We start from the raw sequence: 15,977 nt of genomic DNA, 5'->3' as shown, positions 1-15,977 counted from the left end.
ATTTGCGTTGGAGATATTTATCAAATACTATAAAGAATAAATTGGGAAAAAAAAAACGAACAAAAATATCCTTAAGAATATTGCATAAATTTTTAATAAATCTGCACGAAGGAAATCTCTTATGAATTTAAAAAATACTCAAAATTTATTAAATCCCTAAAGAAATCTGTTATAAGGCACGTGTCGAGGTTTCTATGCTCCCCAACATACAAACAGTAAACACCCAACATGACCGAAGGGTGAATCCCCCCGACTCTACTTTATCAAGGAAACAGCTCCTTTTACTCCCCTTTTTCCCCCCCAATTACTTGACCCAACCCCCAGTTTCCTCCGATGACGTAGATAGCTCTGCCCTGTGAACTTACCCCCCTTCGTCGTACTGGATTAAATCTGACACCCCAGCGGGCGGAAGCAACCCCCCGGGTCTATTGAGTCATAGCCCTTCTTGCAAGCGCCTTCCCCCTCGGGAAAAGTCGTTTAAAAAAAAATTATTTGCAGTTGCCCCCCCCCTATTTCCCCCTCCCTAAACCCCAAAACTCTTTGTCGGGTTTTTTTCTTCTTTTAACGGTAGGTTCATGTCTGAGCCGCCGTGGTCACAGCATGATACTTATTTGTCTGGCTTGCCTCCCCCGAAAAACACAATTTTAAATCTTTTTATGACTAAATTACCCTTATAGTTTTGGTTAAGCAAAAAAACCCCCCCTAAAAGTTTTTTTTTCTAAATGTTTGTTCTCTTTACCTCCCCCCCCCCGTTTTTGACTTTTTGTCTGTCTCTGTCTTTTGTCTTCATCTGTCTGTCGTCTGTCTATCTCTCTCACCTGTTCCTTCATTTGCGTTTTTTCTTCTGTTTACGAATCGAATTTCATCCAGTTCGTTAAACTTCGCCGTTAAATTTTTCCCCTTTCTTCGCTGCTTGCTGAGCGACCCTAGGAGTAAAATATTTTTAGTGTATATATATATATTTAATATTATTATAATATATATATTATATAATATATATATATATATAATTTTTATTGTAAATTTTTATATGAAAATTTATATTTATATATTTTATATATTATATATATTATATATTATATTTATATATATATTATATATATATTATCCCACCGCTGTTCGCGAGATCGTTCTTGCCCCCGTGAGAGAAATTTCTTGAAACTCTCATTCAAAAGGGATTACGGAGACTGTGAAATACAATTTTTTCAGATGAACTCCAAAAGGAATGAGATCAAAATAACCAAAAATTGTCGGTAGTTCAAATGTTCCTTTTGATCACCTCTCAAAAAAATAACTGACTTCAAAACTTGGTGGCCCCTGATGCATCCAGTTCCCCAAGTACTTCCGAAATGGTTTCCAAAAATGAAGCTCCCCGCCGTTACAATCGATGGGCGGCCGTGAACGGAAGCCCATGCCCCTGGACCTTTTACAAGGAGGACTGGAGACGGCGGGAGTGACGGAGGGGACCCCGGTAGGGGGAGTGGGGGAGGAAGATCCCCCCGGGACCCCATTGAACTGGGACCCAAAAGCCTGTGAAGAAGAAAAAAGATATTATATATTATTATATATATAATAATATATAAATATATATATATTATTAATTATATAATATATTATAATTAAAATATAAAATATATATATTTAAACATCACATTTAACGGTAGGGTTTTGTCTGAGCCCCCGTGGGCACAGCATGATACTCTTTCAGTTTTTTACGTTGTTATCTCTTGGGTAGTACGTGGGAGGGGGCCCCCGTTTTCCCTTTCCCCGGGAGTGCCGGTGTTACCTTTTTTGGCAATCTTCCTCTATTTTATCCGGCTTGGGACCCCGCACTGACCGGGGGTGGGTTGGGCCCCCCGTGGCTAGGCAGGGAAACAAGGGGAATTCCTTTGCCCAAGGGAAACAACGCGGGGTCGGTACTCGAAACCCTCGAACTCAGATTGCCGTCGTGACAGTCTGGAGTCCGACGCTCTCCATTCGGCCCCCCGGCCTTGACGATCATGGCTTCCATGATTTTTCTTGCAATTTAGAGCGGGGTTTGCCATTGCTTCCGCCCGGGGGTTCTTTTTTTTTTTTTTTTTTTTTTTTTTTTTTTTTTCGAGTCACCCTCTCTTTTTCCCGGGATTGACTTGGGGTACTTTGGTCCCCAGGCCTAGGCAGGCAAACGAGGGGAAGTTCCTTGCCCCAAGGGAAACAACCGGCGGTCGGGACTCGAACCCTCAACTCAGATTGCCGTCGTGCGTCTGGAGTCCGACGCTCTAAACCATTCGACCACCGCGGCCTTAATATATGCATATATATAATAATATATAATATATATAATTATTATATTTTTATATATATATAAAATATAATTATCGTGTAAATGCATTTTATACATATTGCACAATGATATTATTATTTAATATACTATTATTATATTTATATTAAATATATATATATATTATATATAATATATATATATATATATAATATTTACAAATAGATATATACGTTATAATATATATAAAAATATATAATATATATATAATATTTTATATTGTGTTGTTGTGTGTGTGTGTGTGTGTGTTGTGTGTGTGGGTGGGGTGTGTGGTTGTACATATTATTATATAAATTTTATATATATAATATATATAATTTTTATATAATATATATATAATATATATATAATTCTATATTTAAAACACCACACCACACCACCACACCACACACACATTATATATAATTTTATATATATTATATTTTATTATATATATATATATATATATATATAAAAATGTAGACTATATGTATATTATATATACATATTTTAAATTTTAAATTTTACCACATTAAAATTTCATATATAATTATATTATCATAATACAAAATCTTGCACAATATAATATTTATATTTTAATATATAATATTATACATATATATAATACTTTCACAATTTGATAAAAGATAGAATATAGACTCATAAAAAATAAAACATAAACAACATACATACATACATCATACAACATACATACATACTTACATCTACATAACCACACACCAGAACCACACAAACACACACACACACGCCACGCGCGCGTACACACACCACCCGCACGCACACACACAAAAAACGCACCACGCACCACACAACACACAACACACACACACACACCACACACACAACACACAACACACACCACACCACACCACCCACACACCAAAACACCGTACCCCACACACCCGCACACACAAAAAGGCAAGATTTTTATAAAGGCCACCGAAATATACAAAAACACACACCACACGCCTCCCAAAAACATACCCCCACCACACACACAACACACACACCCCACCACACACACACACACGTACACACACACCACACACACCAAGGCAAGATTTTTTTACAGGCCCAACCGACATATACAAAAACCACACAAAAACAACATCACTCACACACACACACACCCACACACACACACCCCCAACACACACACACCACGCACGCACGCACGCAAAGCACCACCACCACCACACACACAACACCACACACACCACACACACACACACCCTCAGCCACACACCACCATCACACCGACCCCACAACACACATACACACACACCCCAACACAAACACACACAACACACCCACAAACACACAGTACCAACCCCGCACCATACCATTTCTGCGCGGCCCCGCCCCATATTGTGTGTGCATTCTAGTCCGCACATAGTCCAAAAATGTGTGAACCCCTTTACGAATCCAAGGCCCCGAAGGCTTCCCCGGGCCAAAATTCGAAAAGAGACATTACTCGGGAACATGGCGACGCAGGAGGATGTATTCCATGTACCACAAGGAATATAACTTACTACGTGGCCCCACGTGCGAGGGCGAAAAAAACCCTTCTTTGTGGACAACTGGCCTCTGTTATACGATTACCCTGAATAGCTAAGAAATGGGCAAGTTTAAACCTGGAGAAATTTCGCATCTTAATTTTGAGTTCCATGGCACAGTTTTATGAGCATTTGTATAGTCAAACTATGATCGTAAATACTTGGGGTGGACATTTTTGGGGATATTTTAATGCCCTTAAATTAAGGGCACACCTTGACCTTCCTGACTTTAACGCGATTATTTCGATGGGGCACTAATTTATTTTTGAAACAGTGACCGCAAAAGCAAAACGTGGTTGTGTTAAATTTATAAATGATTCAGGGGATATACGGGGAAATGGGGGAAACACAAAGCTAATTTTGTTTTTTTCATGATGTAACCCCCCTAAATTTAAGCTCGAAACCCTTTTCAACACGTACAGTAAATATAGCAGTTATTTTTAAACACATGAAGATCAAAAGGGTCGTGAAGGGGACTGGGGACCCACGTTGTAGATACCCGACTTTTAAATCCTCTGTCGGGGTGGCGGCCTAAAACCCGGGGGATAATAATCTTTACCACGACGGGTCGCACGAAATCTCCTCTCTGGAAAGCTCGACCTTGAGGAGGAGGGAAAAGGGCTTTATTTCATGAAAAATTTAATAATAAAACTCACGATTATGGGTCGAACAGAAAGGATAGCCTGCACGAATTCTAGAACGACAAATTGACGCCCGCGTTGCAGAGGTCCATCATGGGTGCACACTCATAACTTTTGAGTCATTTTTTTCTAGTATTCTGCTATTTGTGCCTACCGATGCGGTGTTTGACGAAATAAGTGGCGCCTTTTCTTATTTTGGACCCTGTCTTGGGGCCTGATGCTTAAAAAAAATAAAAAAAATAAAAATAATGAATAAAAAAATAAATAATAAAAAAAAATATATATTATCTTTTTCTTTTTAAAGGTAGGGGTTTATTCTGAGCCGCCGTGGCACGCATGATCTTGTTTTTTCATGTTGTTGCTCTTGGGTGATACGTGGGGAGGTCCCCAGTTCTTTTCCCCGGAGAGTGCCGGTGTTACCTTTTTTTTAGGTAATATTTCTCTATTTTTTCCGGGCTTGGGGCTAGCCCCTTTACTTGGGGTGGCTTGGCCCCCAGTGCTAGGGGAGGCAATCGAGGTGAATTCCTTGCCAAAGGGAAAAGCGCCGGGCCCGTGACTCAACCCTCGAAAATCAATTGCCGTGTGACAGTCTTGAGTCCGAACTCTAACCATTTGGGCCCTCGCGGGGCCCTTAAAGTCTCTTTTTTTTACCTTTTCATTTTTTTTTTTTTTTTTTTTTCATTTATTTAATGAATCTACAAAATCAAAGCTCAGAAGAAAATCCATGTCCCTTTTTACACTCCGTGGTCCTCTCAAACCCGGGGCTTGAGTGACCAGGGGTCCCACACCCCATATATATATATATATATATATATAATAATTTTTATATAATTATATAATTTTTAATATAAAGTAAAATATATAATTTTAAAATAATTATTCTATTTTATGTACTTATAATATATATATATATATATTTATATTTATAATAAATATATTTTTATTAATATTATATTGTCTGGCGTATTCAGTGTAACTGTTTTAAAAACGGGGAGATCGTTCCTCCTAAATTTTTGGAGACGCGGTTGAGAAGGACCTGGGGGGTTCCCCTCAACTTTTTTTTCTCCTGACAAACCTCTACACCCCTATTAATACAGAAAAGAATTCATACCACATCGCCCGTCGCTTTGGGTTTTCAAGGGGCGCGTTTGTTAGTGGCAACCAGGCTGACAATGTTTTAAAATGCATCTGGAAGACAAAGAAAATTTAAAAAAAACAGTCCAATTAAGAAACCATTAAAAAATCGGAAAAGTGGAAAGTAAAGGAAATGAAAAGAGGGTAAATTACTCTGTCTGTAACGAAAAGGATGATACAACATTTAAAAATAGGATCATGAGACCAATTTTAAAAGTAAAGGAAGTTTTTAAAAATAAAAAAACAAGAAAAGTTCTTTTTTCTGGAAAAAAAGAAAGGGAAAATTTTGTCACGGGGTTTCATGATTCTCACGAAAAAAAATGCAAATGCACTAATTGGGTAAGCCCAATAAAAAGATCGCATTTTAAAAGTCGAATACAAACAAAACCCCAAAAATTAGTATTATAATGCACCACCAACCAATATGCAATGATGAAAAAATGGATTTTTTTATAACTCCTCCAAATACTTTGACACAATCCCTAAAAGATGTAAAAAAAATCAGGGGGACCTCAACGCCCAAATAGGAAAAATAATCTAAAAAAAAGACCTGGGAAATTCGGCCTTGGGGAAATAAATAAAAAGGGAAAGATTTTATTGAAATTTTGTAGTACAAAAAATTTAGTTATAGCCAATACATTGTTCCAACACCACCCAAGACACTTGTACAAAATGGTTTTCCCAACAAAAGAACACGCAACCATGTGCACTCGCTCGCATGTGCACTCGCATCTCGTATGCTTGTCATTTCTTGTGTATGAGTGTGTATTGATATGTGCACACACACACAAAAACTACACATAAAAAAATATATAATAATAAAATAAATATATATATATATATTTTAATTTATATATATTATATAAAATCAAATATCATCATTTAACGGTAGGTTCGTCTGAGCCGCCGTGATCACAGCATAACTTTTTTTTCATGTTTTTGATGCTCTTGGAGTGGTACGGGGAGGGTCCCCGTTCCTTTCCCCAGGAGAGTGCCGGGGGTTACCCTTTTTTTTTTTTTTTTTTTTTCTTTTTCTTTTTCTTTTTAGGTGTGTGTGTGTACTGGTGTGTGTGTTGTGGTGTGTGGGGTGTGGTGTGTGTGTGGTGTTTTTCTATTTATCCGGGGTTTTGGGCCAGCATGACTAGGCAGGCAAACGGGGTAAGTTCCTTGCCAAGGGAAAACGCGCCGGACGGTGACTCGAACCCTTGAACTCAGCTTTTCCCGTGCAGTCCGACGCTTCAACCATTCGGGGCCCCGGGCCTTGACGATCATGGGCTTCCATGATTTTTTTGGCAATTTTGAGCGGTGGTTTTCCATTGCCCTTTCCCCCCGGTTTTTTTTTTTTTTTCGAGTCCCATCTCATTTACACCAACCGACCGACTCCGCCGGTTTGGTGGTGTGTTATGTGTGTGTGCGGTGTTTGTGTTGTGTGTGGTGGTTGTTTTTGTGTGTACGTGTATATGCTATGTATAGTGTGTGTGCATCGTGTGCTGTTTGTGTGTGTGTATGTTTGTGCGTGTGTGTTTTGTGTGTGTGTATTTGTACGGTGTATGTGTGTCATGCGTGAGCGGTTTTCTGATTTGGTTCGTGCGTGTGTGTGTGTGTGTGTTTGTTCATACTAAGAATTTGCATGTATGTCGGTGTGCCTGTATAAAAATCTTGCCTTGTGTGTGTGCATGCGTGTGTGCTGCTGGTATGTTGTGTACGGTTTGTTGTGTGTATGTTGTGTGTATTGGGGGTGTGCGTGCGTCGTTGTACGTGTGTGTGTTGTGTGTGGTGTGTGGTTTTTTGTGTGTGTGTGTGTGTATGTGTTTTGTGTTGTGTGGTGTGTGTGTGTGTGTGTGTGTTTGTGTGTGTGTGTGTTTTGTGTGTGTGTGTGGTGTTGGGGTGTGTGTGTGTGTGTTTTTGTGTGTGCGTGTGTGTGTGTGTGTGTGTCTTTTGTTTCGTGTGTCTGTGGGGGGTGTGTGTGAGTGCGTGTGTGTGTGTGTGTTTGTATATGTCGGTGTGCCTGTATAAAAATTTTGCCTTGTGTGTTGCTGGGTGTGTTTGTTGCTTGTGTGGTGTGGTGTGTGTGTGTGTGTGCGTGTGTACGTGTGTTGTGTTTTTTTTTGTATTTGTGTTGTCGGGGTCGGTTTTTTTTGTGTGTTAGCCCGCTAAAACAAAAATACGTACACGCAGCATACACACACACACCAAAACCACGCACACAAAAACACATATACACAGGCACACACACACCACACAACACACACACACACACACACCCAAAACACACACACACCACACACACCACACACACACCCAAAATCGACACACCATATAATTATTATATATATTTTATTATAAATATATATATATTATAAAATATATTATAATTTTATATTACACATTAATATATAACACACCCACACTTCTTCCTATATGTTTAATATTTTATAAATATATATATATTATATATTTTAATATATTATATATTTATATTATATTTTTTTTTTTTTTTTTTTTTTTTTTTTTTTAACGGGAGGTTCATGTTTGAGCCGCCGTGGTCACAGCATGATACTCACGACCTCGTGAGGTTAAATTTTCGCTTCACCGTAGGCCGTCTGTTACGCCCGTGTGACCGCGTTGATCGACTGGGTGACGTCCCCTGCATCCCGGGCCCTTGAATATCGCACAATGGGAATTTCGGATCATGTAGTCGGATTTGTCAGTGCCATATAACTCGATCGTTTTTCCCGGGCCGCTCTTTACTTTTATTTTGCCGGATCAGATTGAATGTTAGTTCGAATCCGAAACGTCGCGGTTTCCGATGCACCAAAACCCCTTGAATTTTTCAAAAAATTAAACCTCGTACAACCCATGTTTGAGAGTAATAATAGATTTTTAATACGCGGCAAGGGTTGGAGCATTTTGAAGGTGAATGACTTCGGAATATTTTGAAATAGGACTTCGAGCGGTGTGAGATTTTGTAGCGGAGTTTAAAACTCGAATTTCAAGGTCAAAGTCGGGGTTTAAACCAGTTCGAGTTTGAGTAAGATTTATTTAGTCTTTCCTCGAAATTTTATGGGCCAGGTTGTGAGTTAGTTTTATTCACCTATTTTCAATTTAAAGGGAAAAACCCCGCCAACGGGAAGGGACATGAGATCATTACGCGAAAATGACAAATTTTGATTTTGAAACTTAGATTCGCTTTTGGGGAAGTACGTCCAAAATCACGTCCCCCCCCCCTCCCCATGTCTGGGAATGGGTTTCTCGAGAAAAAACTTAAAAAAAATTTGTCCTAAACAGCAAAAGTAATAACGACGTAATTATCCAATTAATACTGTACTGTCTTAAAAAATCCATCTTTCCCACAATCTCTTGTCATGAAAGATGCAAAAAGATAAATCAATGTCCTTATGTCATGTTGATAAAGTAATGATGGCAAGAATAACCTATGTTCTTATGGCATGTTTTTTACTTACTGAAATGATTTCCCTATATTTTAATATATATATATTATATATATATATATATATTATTTAAATATATTTAATATATATATATATATAAAATTTAATATATATATTTATAATTTTTATATATGTTCAATTTTTAAAGTTTTTAAAAGCTTACATTCATCAATAATTGTCCGCTCTTTTGTTGATTTTTTTTTTCATAAACCCGGTGTAGACTTTTGTAATCGATGTTACCCCATGCTTCGAAAACCAATTGCCGCTCTCTCCCCCCCTCCCCCTCTCTCCTTCTCCCTCCCCCCCTCCCCCTCCCTGTCTCTCCTTCTCCCTCCCCCCTCCTCCCTTTCCCCCTCCCAGTCTACCCCCCATCCTCCCCTTCCCCCTCACCCCTCCCCTCCCCCTCCCCCTTTCCCCCCCTCTCTCCCCCCCTCTCTCCCTCTCCTCTCTCTCCTCCTCTCCTCTCTTCTCTCTCTCTTTCTCTCTCCTCTTCTCTCTCTCTCTCTCTCTCTCTCCCCCCTCCTCTCCCTCTCTCTCCTCTCTCTCCCCTCCCCTCCCTCCCCGCTTACCTCCCTCCTTACCTCTCCCTCGCCCCCCCTCCTCCCCCTCTACCCCCCTCCCCCCCTCCCTCCCCCCCTCCCCCCCTCCCTCCCTTTCCCCCCCCTCCCTCCTTTTCCTTCCTCCCTCCTCTCTTTTATCAGTGTGTGTGTGTGTGTGTGGTGTGTGGTGGTGTGTTGTGTTGGGTTTTGTGTGTGTGTTGTGCGTGCGTGTGTGTGCCGTTGTGCGCACGCACATACATACGTATATCATTATATAAGTATATTATACCATCTATATACAGTATATATCATATATACATTATACACATATATATCAATATTTATATATATATATAATAAAATAAAATATATTTATAAAAATATAAAAATACACACCAACCAACACACACACACACACACACACACACACACCACACACACAACCAACCCAATACATACATACATACATCTACCCAAAACACTGTCTGGACAGATACCATTATTTGTAAACAAAGCGAGGGAGAGCGACCACCACCGGTCGCAACATCAAAAAAGAAAAATACGGCGAAAAGGGGAAAACCAGAAAAAAAGGTCAGATGAAAAAATGTAAACAAAGTGACCCCTGACGTCAAACTGAGGCGTGGTTTCCCCCTGACTAACAAAGCTTTTAGAAGCCCCGAATACAAAAACTATTGGAGGCGTCACTAATATTCCAAATTCAAGCGGTATCAAAAAAAATAACAGGAAGGGAGATAGACAAAATTAAAGTGTAAAAAGTGTTTAAAATTTGCGGGGCATAGGGAAAATCTGACCAGATAGTTTTCAAAAAAGTGAAGAGAAAATTTTAATTATATTCGTGATACTCTAAGGGCGGACCGGGAAAGGGCCCCCCTAGCGGGATAAAAAACGGGGGCGAGCAGACCACGGAGGAGTAGGGTAGGAGTTTGGGTTGGTCTTGAAAGTCATCCCCGGTACACCTTGCAGCCTTCACTTTTGGGGGAATTTTGGGTAACCCTATTGAAGCAATTTAATGTTTTTTGTTTAAGGGGGGAAAATGGTGGAAAGGGGAAATTGCATGGAAAATTTGTATTAATAGGGTTTTAAATATTTCTTTATTTATGTTGAATATATAAAGGACCAAATTGTATCTGACTAGTTCGTTTTTGAAGTAAAATCAATAATGGAAAATTATAGATTTGTTGTCCCCAAATTTGAAGAATGATATAATTGAAGACTATAATTTGAATTCTAGGGGTACTGATATATTAGTTAGCATAGAGGTAAGGAATTAATGTTTCTTTTTGAGATCCACTCTACGGGAAAGGGCTTAACAGTGATGATTGTTAATTTCCGGTAGAGCGTAAATAAGTTTGTGTTTTGTATGTAATCTTAAATTTTTTCCTAAATAAATTTGCTTGAGTTTAATTTCGGGTTAGCAATTTTCGTATTATGATTGCCTGATTAAACACAAGACTTTTTTGTCCTTTTCAGAAAGTACTCCTTACTTTTTTATGGAGATATCTTGAGTTTAAGTTAATTGTGTAAAGACATTAAATTAGTATTTTAAAATTTCTTGGTATAAGTAATTCTCTTGCCTAAATATAATTCTCACTAATTTTTGTATTTCATTTGCTTACAAAAATTTTTATGATTTCAAACATTTTTGAAAAAAGAAATTTTTTTATTTTTTAAATGCATCGTCTATTTTAAACATTGCATTGAAAAATTTAAAAACACTTGCTTTTAAAATTTTTATTATTAGTTTTAGTTAACAATTAGAGAAATGACAAATTTTTTGTTAAAACTAAAAAAGGATAGTTAATATGGTTAATTATTGTATTGGATTATAAGAACCAGATGTTATATTATTGACAAATAAATTTAGTGATTGACTTTACATGTTTACTATAATAATACTTTCAGTTAAAAAAATGAGTTGTAAATTTTTAATAATTTTTTAATTTTCCCTTTTCATTTGTCTAAACAATTAAAACAAGTTGAAAGAGTAAGATCTGTGAGAGAAATTGACTGTGTGAACTATTAAATTATTCAAAATTGAGGGGATAATATATTTGTTGATGCAAAGAGGCAACACCAACCCACACACACACACATCATCATACATACATACATACATACTAATCAACATCATACTACATACATACATACATACATACATCATACATACTACACACACACCACAAACACACAACACACACACACACCACACAACACACCACACACACCCACACATTTATATATATATAATTTTAAATTTAAAATAATATATTAATATAATATATCTATATAATAAAAATTTTAATTTCATATAATAAAATATAATATATATAAATATTTTATAATATTATATATATATAATTAATAAAATATTTTATATAACTTACATATATATTATCTATCTATCTTGTTTAATATATGTATGTATTATATATATATATATATATATATTATATATATATTATATCTATATATTATATTTATATGTATATATATATTAATGTATTATATATATATATGTATGTATATATTATATATATATATATATATATATATATTATATATATATATAATAATATGTATGTATGTTGTATGTATGTATGTATTATGTATGTATGTACACACCACACACACAACACACCACACACACACACCACATACACACACACACACACACACACACACCCACACCACACAACAGACACACACACACACACCACACCACACACACACACACACACATACACCACACCTATATATATATACATACATATACAAAATATACTATATCTATATATATATATATTATATATATATATATATTAAAATTATATATATATATATATATATATATATATATATGAAATAAAATATTATGTATATATATTATATATATATAATATATATATATATATATATATATATTATATATATATATATGTGTGTGTGTGGTGTGTGTGTGTGTGTGTGTGTTGTGTGTGTGTGTGTGTGTGTTGTGTACATATAATATTATATATTTATATATATATATATATATATATATATATATATATATATATATATATATATCGGTGAAAACACCTCAGTTCTACTGATTACTGGTTTCACAAATAATATGGTGGCGTATTACAGTGTAAACGTTTTTTAAAAGCGGCAGAGATAGTTCCTCCTAATTAGTTGGAGACTGGAGTTGAGAAGGAAGCCTGGGGGATTCACCAACTTTTAATGTTCTACTGACAAACCTCTAAACCAAGATATTAAAAAATATAAAAATAATAATAATACAATACAGAAACGATAAATTCATTCATACCACAAATCGCCTCGTTCGCGGGCGTGGGGTATCAAGGGGCGCGTTATGTAGTGGGCAAAACAGAGCGGACAATGTTAAATATGCATGTGGAGGAAGACAAAGCAGCATAAAGAAAACAGGTCCCCAATTAAGAAAAGAAACACATAAAAAAATCGGAACGTGGAACGTAAAGGAAAAATGAAAAGAGATGGGGTAAATTACAACTGTCTGTAACGAAATGGATATAGATACAACATTCAAATACAGGAATCAGTTGAGAGGACCAATGGAAAAGTAATGGAAAGTTTCAAAACTAAAGAGAAAACAAGACACAGTTCTGTTTTCTGTGGAAGGAGGGAAAAAGAAGAAAGAAGGAAATTTAGTCACGGAGTTGCTATGATTCTCCGAACAAACAACCTGCCAAAATGCACTTAATTGGGTAAAGCCCAATAAGATTGATAGCATTTTAAAAGTCAGTACATACAAGCAAACAAAACCTTATAAGATTAGATCATTACAATGGCTACGCACCAACCAAATTGCAAGTGATGAAAGAAATGGAATAATTTTTTTATAACTCTCTCCAAGATACTTAGACACAATCCCTAACAGAGATTGTAAAAAATAATCATGGGGACGACCCTCAACGCCAAAAAAGTAGGGAAAAAAGAAAATAATTTAAAAAATGAACACCTGTGGAAAATTCTGGCCTTGGAGATATAAAGAAAGAGGTAAAGATTTTATGGAAATTCTGTAGTACACATAATTTAGTTATAGCCAATACATTGTTCCAACACCACCCAAGAACACTTGTACACGTGGTTTTCACAAGACAAAAAGAACACGCAACAAATTGACTACATTGTGTGCTGAACCAAAAAAGGAAAGGGGAGTTGATAAAAAATGCGAAAAACAAGACCCTGGGTGCCGACTGAAACCCCCCCAGTGACCACCAACTACTAACTATCGCACCTTTAAAATTAAGACTCAAAAAGATGAGCGTCCAACACCACCTCTAAAGCTCGACTACAAAACTCTTGATAACAATTACAGAATTGCAGTTCAGTTCGTCAAACAAATTTGAAATACTCAATCAATGTGAAGATGATTTTTTTAAAACACCAAATGAGTTGTGGGAAAGAAGGAAAAGCAACTCTTGCTTGAGCACTCTGACTTAAGAAAAACTATCGCCAAAAAAAGGGAAAAAGACAAAATCCCCCTTGGATATCTGAAAAAACACTAAGTGAAATTGAAACAAGAGATGCCTAAATAAAAAGGTATCAATTAATCCAGTGAAAACAGTAATTTACAAAAAACAAAAATCCAAAAATTCAAAGATTATTGCGAACAAGATAAGGAAAAAAAATATTAAATGAACATTGCCAGAGAATTGAAACTGTTACTATCAATAAGACAACTAAAGAACTCTACCAAGGGGTACGAAACATCACACGAAATTTAAAACCTACAATGGAATATCAAAATGAAAGATGGACTTGTTTTTATGTGATGGAAAAAGAAGTCAAGATAGATGGAATCAATATTGTTCCAACTTATACAAAAAGAATAAAAATCTAACAACAAACATTAATTATACTCAATGACAGCGAGGATGAACCACCGGCCATGCGGACAAGTTATAAAAGACATAAAAGAAGGTAAAGAATAACAAGAGCCCGGAATAGATGAAATCACAGCAGAACCTTAATTAAGAATTGCTGCCGAAAAGTGTTGATACCTTCTTCTACAAACCTCGTACAAAAAAATATGGAATGAAAGAAAATGGCCAGAAGACTGGGTACAATCAGTCTTTACTCCCCATTACCCTAAAAAAGGTGACGCACTCCAAGTGCAAACAATAATAGGACCAATTGCTCGTAATAAGTCACCAGCAGCAAAATTTTGTTTGAAAATTATTGCTGGAAGAAATGGAAGTGAAGGTTAAGAGAGGAAAATTGCAGACGAAACAAGCAGGTTTTTCGCCCTGGAAAAGGTACAAGAAACAAAGATGCTAAATTTAAAATGATCATCGAGAAAAAACAGAGGAGAACATCAAAAAGACCTATACCGTTGTTTCATCGATTATGTGAAAGCTTCGATACTGTTGATCAGATATCCTATGGAATAAAACATGTACGATATGACGTTTCCAAAACACATCATCCCCAATTAATAAAAGCCCCCCCCCCCCCCCCCCCTTGTATGACCAACAACAAGAGCTGTAAGAACCACTTAGGGTTAAAACAGAGGTTCGCAACGTCAAACAGGAGTACGACAGGGATGCATTCTGTCTCCGCACCTTTTTACTATAGATTCTGAAACAATTTATGAGAGGTGCTATAGAGAATTTTGAAGGAACTGTGGATGTTGGAGGATACAAAATATCCAATCTGAGGTACCGCCGGATGATATGTTTTGATTTGCCAGCAGTTAGTATCAACGAAATACAAAACTACTAGATAAAGTTAGAGAAGCAAGCGAAAGGATGGGATTATTTCTTAATGCCAAGAAAAATAAGACATGAAAGATTCAAAAGATAACCGGGCAATGAACAATGGATGAACATGTTGTTACAATCAATGGAATGAATGATCTTGTAGAGGAAAAAATGTGAAAGAGTTCACCTTAGTCTTGCGAAGGCTGTTTTAAAACTAATACATATGATGATTTCAACCGGAGAATAAAAAGAAGAATTACCATTGCCAAAAGCGCCACAGTTGCTCTCAATAACATCTGGAAAGAACGAAGCATTACCTTACGGACAAAAGCTACCTGAGGTTATTGAACTCATAGTTTTCCCGAATTGCATCATATGGTTCTGAGTGTTGGGTGTTGAAGTAGAAGACAAGAAAAACAATAGTTTTGCAAATGTGGTCTGTTACAGCGAGTACTGCGTATTAGCTGGACAGAGAAGAAGACGAATGATGAAGTGCTGAGAGAAATAAATTGTAAAGACCGACTTTTGGAACATCTTGAACAAGAGGAAATTAAAGTTTATTGGTCCTGTAATGAGAAGTAAAAAAGT

The sequence above is a fragment of the Penaeus monodon genome, chromosome 42 (assembly GCF_015228065.2).
Source record: "Penaeus monodon isolate SGIC_2016 chromosome 42, NSTDA_Pmon_1, whole genome shotgun sequence".
NCBI classification, from domain to species: Eukaryota; Metazoa; Arthropoda; class Malacostraca; order Decapoda; family Penaeidae; genus Penaeus; species Penaeus monodon.
Note: the sequence above shows the minus strand (reverse complement) of the source record.